Below are 12595 nucleotides of genomic sequence, written 5' to 3'. Positions count from 1 at the left end.
TGACGCACACACGTGCACGGGGTACGGAGCTGGCGGTCCACACGGGTCACCTTCAGTTAGATTAAGTTGTACTGACTTCAGGGAATCCTTGGACAAAAATGGTCCCTCCCTTCCTACGTCTAGCCTGTTCTTCCACAGGCCACGATCCCAGTCCTGGGGGCTCTTCCCTCCGCCAAGAGCAGTTCAAGGGTTTCCTTGGCCTGGAGCGGCCGGAGTTAAACACACAAAAAAGTCTGAGACACAGGGGCCAGGCTTTCCTTTCGGACCCTGGGTGTTCAGTCACTCTACAGTCTACAGTGTTGCTCGATTCTTAGGCAGGATGGACATCCCTACTGCAGTGGGGACTAGAAAGAGAACTTGGTGCCACCCGTATTTTTGGTGGTAACGAGAGGAACAAAAGTAATGGGTTCAGTAACGGGCCAGCTGTGGGAGTAAGAAAGAAGAACAAAATAACCCACGCAACCGCACTGGCATTTCATTCCTAACTGCACCTGTTGGTGTATGTTACTTACGACGTATGGATGGAGTCTGGGTGTTTTACCCCCTCACCCACATTTCAGAAACTGGGTCAGAATTGCTCACCACAGAGGTGGTGTTACTTTCTCTTAGCGAAGCTGTTCACACCACCTCCAAGTGCAAGAATTTACCCAGCACAGAGCGGTCTTGGAAAGGTATGTGCCTCCCGGTACGACAAAAGGCACGATATAATTAAACAATACAGAGACGGACAATAGTAGAGAACAATATGTACCCCATGAATGTCTGACCGAGAACACTCGAAACACCAAAGTGAATTATAAAGATTTTCTTACTTCACAAGGAAATGCCCTCTCTCACCACCCAGCCCCAACCAACCAGAATTATTTCCAGTTTCACTTGACGTACCCAAGAAAGACCTAAGACACAAAACTGTTTATCCAGATCTGTTTCTCTCTCTAGGGGTAGAAAAACAAAGTGACTGCTACCAGTTAATCTGGGTAAAGACGACAATTAAAATTAAAAAAAAAAAAAAATTTAAAGTAAGGGGAGCTTGGGTGGTGGACTCTTGATTTAGGCTCAGGTCAAGGTCTCACAGTCATCTGATCGAGCCCCGTGTCAGGCTCCACACGGAGCATGGAGCCTGCTTGGGATTCTCTCTCTCCCTCTCTCTCTCTGTCCCTCCCCACTTGTGCTCTCTCTCTCTCAAAAAAAAAATAAATAAATAAATAAATAAATAAAAATAAATAAAATAATAAGTAAACTTTAAAAAAAAAGAAAAAATTAAAAGTAACAAACATCGAACATTCAGTCACATTTACTCTTTGACTTGAAGTGAAAACAATCAAATGAATTTCTCATGTGACTTCATCAGTACTGACAAGGCCACGAGTTGAAAGTGGCTGTGAGAATCACTTAATCTTTTAAAAATTAATCTTGGAATATATTCAATCTATAAAGTTAAGCTAGGATCTCCCCCCACAAACTTAAAAAAGTAGATCATAAAAGTGTTTCAAAGAAATGTATGTACTTAAGGCACTGATTCCTTCATCAAAAATTTCACACGTTAGAATGTTTTACTTACTTAGAGGTTCAAAAGTTCGAGATGTGTTTTTTAAAAAGGTTTACAGCAGTTAAAAATGGAACAAGGCAACAAAAAAGCCACAGAGAAAGTGTTGATGAGGTATTACGAGAAATCCAGCAAATGCCAAGAACAAGACACTGCTAACTGTCGACACCACAGTGGTGTTCTTCTCGCGTGGGGTCATCTCTCCTTTCACACCGGAGAGAAGCCTGTTCCCCGTCCGCTCACACTGTGCCCTGACCATGACCTCCTCAGGTACTTGTCTTTGGCCGTGGCTATCTATTTGTGGACTACTTGACTAATAGGCCCTTACAACTTTTCCTGAGACAGAAAAAAACCAGAAACAATCCACGTTGGTGAAATGTGATTATAAGGGTACAAGAATAAAAGCATTAATTACTATTTTGCAGATAATTATTAAAGACTTGTTAGAGGAGATGTCATGTCTAGAACAGGTGACTGTGAACTTTTCAACATCCCTAATTTAGAAAGGAAAAAAGTACTCAGAACCTGAATAAATACTACCAAAGTTAGGTGGGTTTTGGCACCTGGCACAATGGTCTGTAAAGTTCTACAGGAAAAAAGGCTGAAAGAAGTCAACACACTACAGTGTAAAATTAAAACACTGGAGAGTCCTTTTGTTTCCCACAAGCTGTCTCTTTCAACTAATCCATAGCCAGAAAACGTACAAATGCTTTCAGAGCTCAGACCTGGTCTGCCTGCTCTTTATGGAAGCTTCTGGCCCTTAGAACCAACGGGCCCTGAAACACGGCAGTGGACTAAGCAACAATCCAAGAAGCGAGAAACAAGAGAAGCACACGTGGCAGGGACAGGACAGGGAGACCCGTCGTCTGTGGCGCAGTCGTGGGTCCGCCACGCAGACCCGGTGCTCTGAGGGCATCACACGGGTGCTCGGCCTCTGACAAAGGTGCACCTGGTGACTTGGGCCACCGCAACTAATTTCCTTGAAAATTACTTCCTCACCAGCAAAAGGACACCTCGCCTTCTCCTCCTCCTCATGAATCAGAGAAATGCTACTGAGGTGTCTTTCCAGGCTGTTACGAACAGTAACCAGGATTTTGCCAGATTTCTCCCATATGCCAGGCTCTGTGCCATTTAGCTCTTAAGGCAACCTGCAACGCAATACGATCCTTAGTTCACAGATGGGGAGACTGAGGCTCTGAGTTTAAGCCGAAGTACAAATATATCACACGACACGAAAAGACTCGGGAAATGGGTGTCAAATTGTGTAAGGAACCCCAATTTTACCTGGAGAACACACTCTGTGCACCTACAGATGAGGTGACATCCTAACACATTTAAATCACGTTTAAAAATCTATTTAACTCAGATTTTTCACTAAGTTAGGGTTTTACGTCATATTTCCTATCAACCAGAACCCTAAAAACTAAGAGTTCTGATGATAATTTAGTAGGCACACTGGTTATCACAGTCCGGGACCAGATCCATCTAGATCTCCAGCACTAAAGGCATCTACCACCGTGCACGGCCACGTCTGCTTACCCGCTGGGGTTTGATCTGTGGGTCTGGAACAGCAGCCACGCCTCGGTGTTCCGTCTCGCCCGCACTCCCACACAATGACCTGGCACCTGTTGTCCCTAACACCACCCGTGCTTCCCTAAAATCCCTTCCACACGGATGAGCCAGGATCATTTTTTTGGAAACAGATAAACAGAACACAGCCTCTGACCCCCTTCAGTGGTTGCCAAATGCGTTTACAGTTCGATCCGAAGCCCTTACCAAGCCCAGGAGGCCCGGGACAGCCCGGCCCGCCTCTGTCCAACCTCACGTCCCACTGTTCCAGCCACTGTCGTCCGGATTCAACCCCAGTCCGCTGCCACTGGCGCCCTTGGAATCTACTGTGCAAAGTCCCTCCTGCCTCAGGTAGGACCTCTGTGCCCGCCATTCCATCCGCTCGGTTCCCAGGATGCTGCCTGTCACTCCGTCCTCTGGCAGGAGACTCTGGAGAAGTTCCCTGGTACGCTCTATCCCATCCTTGTGTTTTAATTTCTTCACCAGCCCCGCCCCATTCCCATGCTCTGTGGACATTTACTCCAAAGTGGGTTTTTTGTTTTGTTTTTTTTTTGAGAGAGAGAGAGAGAGCGCGCACACACACTCACAAGCAGGGGAACAGCAGAGAGAGACGGGGGACAGGATCAGAAGCAGGTTCCATGCTGTCGGCACAAAGCCCAATGTGGAGCTCGAACCCCCGATCCACGAGACCAGAGACCAGAGCTGAAGTCGGACACTTAACCGACTGAGCCACCCAGGTGCCCCTCCAAACTCCAACAGGTTTTAAATGTTCTCCTCCCTTTACTTCCTTGCTACCAGCCCTTGGGTTCCCTGGATAATGTCAGCCCCTCACCACTGCCTACTCAAGTTCAAAGTCCCCTCCAGCAGACCCCACAGCTGCCTTACCTGGCAGACACAAAGCCCACTCCCCGGGGCCAAAGAAGCTGCTCATTATTCTCTAAAACCCTAGCTTCTTGCGTTTGCCCTGAATCTCTCTCCTTGGCCTCTGCCATTATCCCGTCTGCAATAATCCCAGCCACCCACCCCAAATGCCACCTCTGCCCGAAGCCTTCCAGATGTCCCCAAATGGACTGAGCCACTTCACCCTCTGCACCACTCTTGAACTTTGCTTCTACTTCATGGTATATTTCACGTGACGCTGACACCACCATTAGCAACAGAGGGGCTCGTCCCTTCTACCAGGGGAAGCTCTTAGACTGCTGGGCCTCTCTTTTAGTCCCAGGGAGGCTCACGGTGGTACCTGCGACACTGGCCAGACCACGCGGCTCTGTGCCTCAGAACATCGCTTCTTTATTGCCTCTGACAGGCCCTTCCCGCCTCCTTCCGTAAACGACTGTCCTTTAAACCCGTCCATGTATCAGCCAGAACTAACCCGCCTCCGACACTCACTCTGCACCTTCCGGCACGCGCAGTAACATTCACAACACCTGCTAGGATGGCTGCATCCACGCAGATGCCCGCAGCCCGGGACCGAGCCGCCCCCCGCCGTCCCGTGTCTTCACAGCCCTCACCCGGGTCTCGACTGGTCCAGGTGGACGGACAGCCATGAAAACCTGGAGCTTAACTCACTACTTTGGGAAAGAAAATGCCAAGGAAAGGTTTGTGAAACACACAAAAGGGACAGGGTAAATGCCGTGGGACAAAGAGCAAATGTGCATGCCCCCCCCCCCCCCCGAAGATCTGTAACTCATTTAATATTTCCTGGGCACCCGCAAGGGTGGATGGCACAGCCTGTGAGTCAGGAGACAGACATGCTCACAGACCCCGCCCAGACAGGTGTCTGTGCATGCGGAATGCCTTTCTCCCTTTTAATGAGCCATCTCAAAGAAATTTCATCTTTGGTATTAATTATTTTAACCACATTCCTGCTTAGCATAGGTTATTGTCCCATTTTACAGAAGGAAAAATCAGGATGTAAAAAGTTCAAGCACTAGCCTGGGTCCAGAGCCAGTCAATGAGAACCACATGGGCCCTTGGTCTCTGGAGTTTCAACCAGCTGTTCTTTTCACTAAAGAAATGGTCAGGGCAAAAGAAAAAAAAAAGGCAATGGCTTAGGTTTTCTTTCCTAAGTGCCATGTAGAAGATGTGCACTCTAATACAATAATTGATTACAAGCAGGAAACGATCCACACTGGCTTAAGGAATTAGCAAAGAACAGGTCATATTATAAAACTGCCCGCACTCAATGTATCAATATATACGTTATCATTTCCTGGGTTAAACAGAGACTGTAACATAAGGTAAAGAAAAAAAATGTTACTCTACAAGATATGAGAGACGATATCAATATGATCTGCCTGGAACAGTCATGAAGAATTAACGTCAAGTGTCTTCCAGAAACTGCTAGATCTATATGTGCAAAACAGAAGGAGTTACGTTTCTTGTTGGTATTTCAGGCTATTAACAAAAATGATATATGTTCACATGCACACGTATATACGTGTGTACAAACATGTGTGCTTGTGTTACATATACATATATATAACACATAGCTATACGCACACACATGATGCAAGCACATACGTGGTATACCCAAATACATAGATCTTACGTGTCCATAACATATATGCATCATATACATAAATGCCCACATGCATACATATGACGCATATAGGTATATGTACACTCACATCTTTCCTACATCAAAACTTACCACCTTGAATCACCTTCTTAGGGGCTGGTTCTGTCACAGCTAGCGGAACTGAACGATTATTGATGTTTGCTCTGGGGCTAATGGATTAACCTTAAAAGTAACACACTCTCCTTCTCACAGAGGGTTTCAGAGGGTTTCTAAAACCGAAATAAGCACATACATCAGCAGCAGTGGCTAACACTGAATTTTTGGCACGGTGATGAGCACAAGGCAACATTCAATAAATGTTAGCCGCTGCTATTATTTACTTGTTCACGTAGGGACGCCCGGCTGGCTCACAGCCGGTAGAGCCTGCGACTCTTGCTCTTGGGGTCCTGAGTTCGAGCCCCACGTTGGGTATGGAGATTACTTCAAATTTTTTAAGATTTCCGTATTTGTTCACGTAATAAAAATACACGTGCTGGGCACTGGGAATGTTGTGCTGCACAGCACGGACGGGAAGCCTGCCTGGGTGCTTGCCTAGCGGTGGAAGGGGCGGACAACTAGCAAGACAAATAAGCAAAATACAGAGCATTTTACCTAGAGAGCGAGGCGGTCAAACTGAGCGAGGGTGTGGGGAAGGCAGACTGCAGTCTGGGACTACGCAGGTCGGAGGAGACGTCCCTGTGAATGGGGGCTGCCAGGAGGATGTCCGTGGCAGGAGATTCCAGACAGAGGCTAGCGTGTGCGGGCGTCTGCTGACAGGTGAGGGGTGTTGGAGTAGAACGTCTGAGGACAGGAGAGCTGGGAGGACCCCCCCGGGTCAGCACGAGCACTTTGGCCTCAAAGCTGTCACAGCTGGGAGAAGAGGGAGGTACACCTGCTTACTCTCACAGTGACACACGCAGGCTGCCAGGCTGACAAGCGTATCAGGGGAAGCGAGACCAGGAACAGAGAGACGGGGTGGGGGGAGGCTCCTGTGACAGCCCAGCCCAGAGAGGATGGTGGCAGATCCAGGGCGGCCACAGAGGTGGTGAGGAAGGGTGGGATGCCACTTACTAAGACGGATGTGGTGGGTTAGGCTTGGGAACCAGGAGGGTGTCAAGGACTCAGGCAGGGACTTCAGACAGGTCACCTCACTCAGCCCACAGGACAGTGTCGGGACAGACACTGCCGCCTCATTCCCATCTCGCAGGAAGGAGACAATGCCACTACGGTAATTCTGCAACCTGACCAGATCTACTCGGTTAGCACAGTAAGTGGCTGCAGGGACAGGTGATCTTCCGCGTAACTGAGTGCCTGTCACTGTCACAGTGCCGACAGGCTGGCGGGGGACAAATGCGGTGACTTCCAAATCAGACCATGGGTAAGTAATGGTCTGGGAGAGAGCATGCCTGGGTGTGCTATAAAACAGAAAGAAGGTGAACCTAATACTGCTTAAACACCCACTCATATACAGATTACACATATCTGGGCACACACAGAAAAATACCCCAAGGGCTACAAACCCATTGTTTATGTTTGGCAACCCGACAGGTAACTTCTGTTTTCTTTTTGTTTCACTGCTAATCTGCCTAGAGGCAAGCTGCATTACTTAGTTTCCTTTAGCGTTATAAATAAAAATCGACCCATGAAAATGGTCATTTATTGTGCCTGTGTACTTTTAGTTTCGCTCTCTCCCCCTTTTCTCTTAAGTCTTGGTGGAAAAAACTCTTACAACACTTATGTTAACTTAAAACCTAAACTGCTGTGATTCCAGCATTTAGGGAGCTCTGCAGGGTGAATCCAATTTCCCTAGAATTCCTAGGACTTAGACTAGCATTTAGGTCTTGAGATCTAACCTGGTAAACATGAGAAAATATGAGGAGACCGCCTGTCAGCCACCGTGGGAATGAGAAGTCAGGCAGAGCCGGGACTGAGTCCACCACCCAGCTCCTAGAGTGACGGTCCCCTCCTCTGCAAGCAACGTCCCCATCAGAGGAGCTGAAGCAGGGGCCCGTGGAAACCTGGGAGGTCAGGATCGCTGGGGAAGATAATGGGACAGAGAAGGTCCCCAGGAAAGGAAAGGAAACAGGATCTCGGCCCAGGTCCTGCAGCCCAGCTGGTGGGAGGGCTGCAATCAAAGGGGAGAGAACTTGCCGGAAACAGAGCATTAGCGAATAAGATTGGGCGCCCCTGCTCGGCGGTCTCCGGGGGAAAAGCGTGACTGAAGCTGGTGGCCGAGGGGATCTCCCAGAGCGGTGGTGAGCTGGGCCCACGTGGGAGGTGACAGGGCGGCACACGGCCAGCATGGAGCCAAGTGCACTTCCTACAAAGCACGGTGGCACAGCAAGACGTCACCACTGTCGGAGGGGTGGGGGGGGTGGGGGGGGCGGGGCAGGCGCACGTGTCTCTGCACGGTGGGCGAGGACACATCAACCCTGCCGCTCAACACAGGGGATCCGTCTTCGGTCTGTCTGTCTGTCCTAATCACGCCGTCTCGTGCCACCGCATCAGCTAAGAAAGCGTGTCTCCACAGGACAGGGGCACTTCTAGACTGCCTCTCTGCCGCAGAGCCTTCCGGCCCCAACTCACTCCCCGTGGGACCCGCGGCAAGTCAACCCTGCGTCTCGGCTTCCCTCGCTGAGAAAGGGGAGCCGCCAATTATGTTAAGGACTGACGGGGTTAAATGACGGGACGCACGTAGAAACCAATTCTTGACCTCAGCTGGTTTGGAATGTGCCACTTGAACGGGGTGACCCTGAGTGCTGGCCACACGGACGGGAAGTGCAGGAGAAAAGAGATGGGGGGCTCACGTCCCGGACGCAGCCTGTGTGCAGAGGGGGGCGAAGGCAGGAAGGGGGGGGGTCCCTGAGCCCTCGTCTTGCTTCACCGCTGGCACGGACAAGGAACACGACAACCGACCAGTCAATTACATGAGCCAGGTGTTCCCCCCCACGCCCCCCAACTCCAGCGCTGCACCAACACGGGGGAATCTGTATCCCTCTGACCTGTATACCTGGAGAGTTTGGACAGCACACGCTTTCAGAAACTGACGGCGCCCGGCCGGAAGAGAACCCCCACGCGGCTCGGCCGTGCTGGTGCTGGGCCCTGGCATGCCACCGTCTGCAGGACCTCCTGACCAACAGCTCGACAGAACGATGTCTGGACGTCCCAGCAGACCAGCCTCGCGGTCCTCAGCGTGAGGTCCATCTACAGCAGCGGGCAACGGCCTCAAGAAAGGGCTCTTCTGGAACTTGGAAAATGAACTCTGTTGCCTGGGAACGTGGGGACACCAGCTTCATCGCGGACGCCCTGAACGCAGAGCTCTGAAAAGCTTAACCACAACCACCGAAGACCCGGCCAGACGTGGACAGTAACCGTGGCCATAAAGGACCCTGGGGACTACGGAAGAGCCAAGAGGTAAGTGCTCAGATCCAATTAACTACCCGTGAGGAGCAGCACGGGTGCAGGGCAGTCAAGAAGGGGGCAGAACAGACGGTAAATGTTATAGCACGGGGTCCAGCCTGTGCAGTAAGACACGAACCAAAATACAGTGGCTGCTCATCGGCGGGAGATTAGATCCCACTCGCGGGACGAGGTGAAGGCTGTGGATGCGTCCTCAGGCTGGCACGTGACCCTCCTGATCAACGCCGCCCGCGAGGCCAGAGCGCTTGTCAAAGGACAGAATACGAAACAAGTCCTTTCCCGCACGGTCTGAACGTCACTCGCGCGCTGCTGTCGCCATCCAGAATGCCCTCCCGGTGCCCTGGGTGCCATCCCGGGGAAGCCGGCCGGGAAAACTGCACCTGCCTCTTCCCGTAGGTCAGCGAGGCCCCAGAGACGGTCCTGAGCGGGCTCTGCCAGCACCCTCTCCCTCCTCGCCTTTCGTCTTGGCCCCAACCGTCAAAGGACAGACTCAGTGGCGGCAGTCGCCCCCTGTGACTCCTTCTAACCTTCTAACTCTTTATGCCGGAATGTTCTACGGCAGGCCCAGGCTGTCTCGAGCACTGAGCTCTTGCGACTGCGCTCCAGGACCCAACTCTCCAGTGGCTCCTTTTTCTCTTCAAATCTTCTCTCCGGCAGTGGGGCCAATAATGTATCCTGCGATACTTAATTCGTTCTTACACAATCCCCACCCCCAGCCCCAACGGGCTTGCACTACACCTTTTAGACAAGTATCTGGTCCAAAAGAAGCCACAGGAGAAAACACCTGTCGGGATGAACGTGTGATTGGGTATGTCCAAGCAAGGTGGCGAGAGCTCCACGTTAGTGAATTCCAGCTCCTCATTAAATGCTATATAAAATTCAGCAGTTCACAGACAGACCTGAAAGCCTTATATGAGAAATTCTGCAGCCGAAGCCAGCGTCGTGGCTATAAAACATATGGGAGCCCACATGTAGTCGCAGCCGTGGCTTCTAGAGCGACAAGGTTTACCCAAATGTCATGTGAGTCTAAGTCACGGCGACGGTCCATCTGGCTGCTGCGATGCGTCCCGACCGGCCCCGCGTTCACTCTATGCTGTGGCCGGAGCGACTCCTTTATGACGTGACCCGTGCACGTCATTCTCCTCTGACGACCTGTCACCACACTCAGAATGGCATCCTGTTCATCCGTGGCCCACAACGTCCCCGCTTGCCTGCCGTCCACACCCTGCTGACCGTCTGAGTCGCGGCTTCCTCTCAGCTCAGTGGGCCGCACGCGCCCTGAGCTGCTGCTCCAGTGAGCCCGGGGGCCGCTGCACCTGTTGCGTCTCCTGTGTGCACGGCTCCTGCCCCCAACACCGCAGGGTGCTCCCCTCACTTGGGTTCAGGTGTCTGCTCAACTGACTTTTCTTTTTTTTCACTATTTTATTTATTTTAGAGAGACAGAGAGAGAGAGTGAGTGAGTGTGAGCAGGGGAGGGGCAGAGAGAGAGGGAGACACAGAATCCCAAGCAGGCTCCAGTCTCTGAGCTGTCAGCCCAGAGCCCGACGCGGGACTCGAACCCACGAACCGCGAGATCGTGACCCGGGCCGAAGTCGGATGCTCAACCGACTGAGCCCCCAGGAGCCCCTAAACTGACTTTTCTAATCACCGTATCTAAATCGTCATCCGCTTGCTAACCCGTCACAGTGCTTTCTTCATTTTCCTCCATTTCCCTGAACGCTACCTGGAATCACGTATTCATTTGCTCACTGCCTGCCTCCCACTGGCCACAATACAAGCTCCATGAGGACACCGGGGCCTCTGCTGCAGCCTCAGGGTCTGTGACAGTGCCTGGCACCTAACAGGCTGCTCAGCAAAGACAAGCTGAAGGAACAAATGAACTTTAAATGAGCACTTTCTGTGTGTCACTCTCCGTACCCGGCAGGGGGGCCTAAAGATGAGCGACAAGTGGGACCGAGGCCTCTCCCTCAGGGACTTAAAACCTGGCAGCGAGGGAGACCACCCGCAACGAGGAGAAAGCACTGGGACGAGCGTTCCCAGGAAACTGGAGCGGGGTAGTCAGAGATGAGGCAGGACAGACTGGGGCCAGACCCTGAAGGACCCCGAACTGCATGCTGAGGAACTAGGCTCCCGCTGAGGACCCACCACACATCACTAGGCAGCAACAGAAAGATGTACAGAACCTGAGGTCAGACTCGCCAGAATGCAGTGGCTGTCTGTGTGACGCAAGCCGACACGCTACAGGCTTCTAGGCAAACCCACGACATGCCGTAGGCTTCTAGACAATGCCACTGCCCACGCATGCGGAGGACCGGAAGAAAAAGATGGTGACTTGGTTTGGGACACGTTGAGTTTGTGGCACTTGAGGATGCCGCTCTAAGCCACAAGCATTTCTCTGGGGGTTGGGAGACCCCTGACTGACTTGGGAAGCCCACCATCCTGCTCCTTGACCTTCTTCTCTGTCGGGGGCTCAGCTACACGTATCACACACAGGTACCACCGTGTTAGCTGGGATTCAGCCACGCGTGAGGAACCCTTACCGCATCCGTCAGGGGTGACGTGTTCTCTGTCCTTTCTTAACACAAGGGATACCTGCTGCAGGCAAGTCTCACACAAATGCAGAGATTTCCAGGGAGTTTTTCCCAGTCAATGGCTTCAAAGTCCAATTCTAAATGGGAGACGACATTATGCACGATTTTAAAGATGAAAACGTTCCATGACACAAAAACAAGACACTCAGATCAATGGAATGGGATACAGAACCCAGCAATGGACCCACAAACGTACGGCCAACTCATCTTTGACAAAGCAGGAAAGAATATCCAATGGAATAAAGACCATCTCTTCAGCAAGTGGTGCTGGGAAAACTGGACAGCGACACGCAGAAGAATGAACCCGGACCACTTTCGTACACTAGACACAAAAAGACACAAAAATAAACTCAAAATGGATGAAAGATCTCAATGTAAGACAGGAAGCCATCAACATCCTTAAGGAGAAAGCAGGCAAAACCTCTTTGACCTTGGCCCCAGCAACTTCTTACTCAACAGGTCTCCGTAGGCAAGGGAAACAAAAGCAAAAATCAACTATTGGGACCTCATCAAAATAAAAAGCTTCTGCACGGCAAAGGAAACCATCAGTAAAACCAAAAGGCAACCGATGGAATGGGAGAAGGTATTTGCAAATGACAGATCAGATAAAGGGTTATAGTATCCAAAATCTATAAAGAACTTACCAAACTCAACACCCTAAAAACAAATAATCCAGTGAAGACATGGGCAAAAGACATGAATAGACACTTCTCCAAAGAAGATATCCAGGTGGCCAACCGGCACATGAAAAAATGCTCAACATCACTCATCGTCAGGGAAACGCAGATCAAAACCACAATGAGATACCGCCCCAAACCTGTCAGAATAGCTAAGATTAACAACTCAGGCAACAATGGATGTTGGCCAGGATGTGGAGAAAGAGGAACCCTTTTGCACTGCTAGTGGGAG

General features: G+C 50.8%; 1 protein-coding gene across 6 annotated transcripts in view; it reads right to left on the bottom strand.

Moving 5' to 3' along the window:
- Positions 1-12595, bottom strand: part of SGMS1 (sphingomyelin synthase 1) — a 282666-nt gene that overhangs the window by 22837 nt on the left and 247234 nt on the right. The window lies entirely within an intron of this gene.

This window comes from Neofelis nebulosa, chromosome 13, assembly GCF_028018385.1.
Source record: "Neofelis nebulosa isolate mNeoNeb1 chromosome 13, mNeoNeb1.pri, whole genome shotgun sequence".
Classification (NCBI taxonomy): domain Eukaryota; kingdom Metazoa; phylum Chordata; class Mammalia; order Carnivora; family Felidae; genus Neofelis; species Neofelis nebulosa.
The sequence above is the reverse complement of the archived record's forward strand: the minus strand, read 5'-3'. Positions and strand labels throughout refer to the sequence as shown.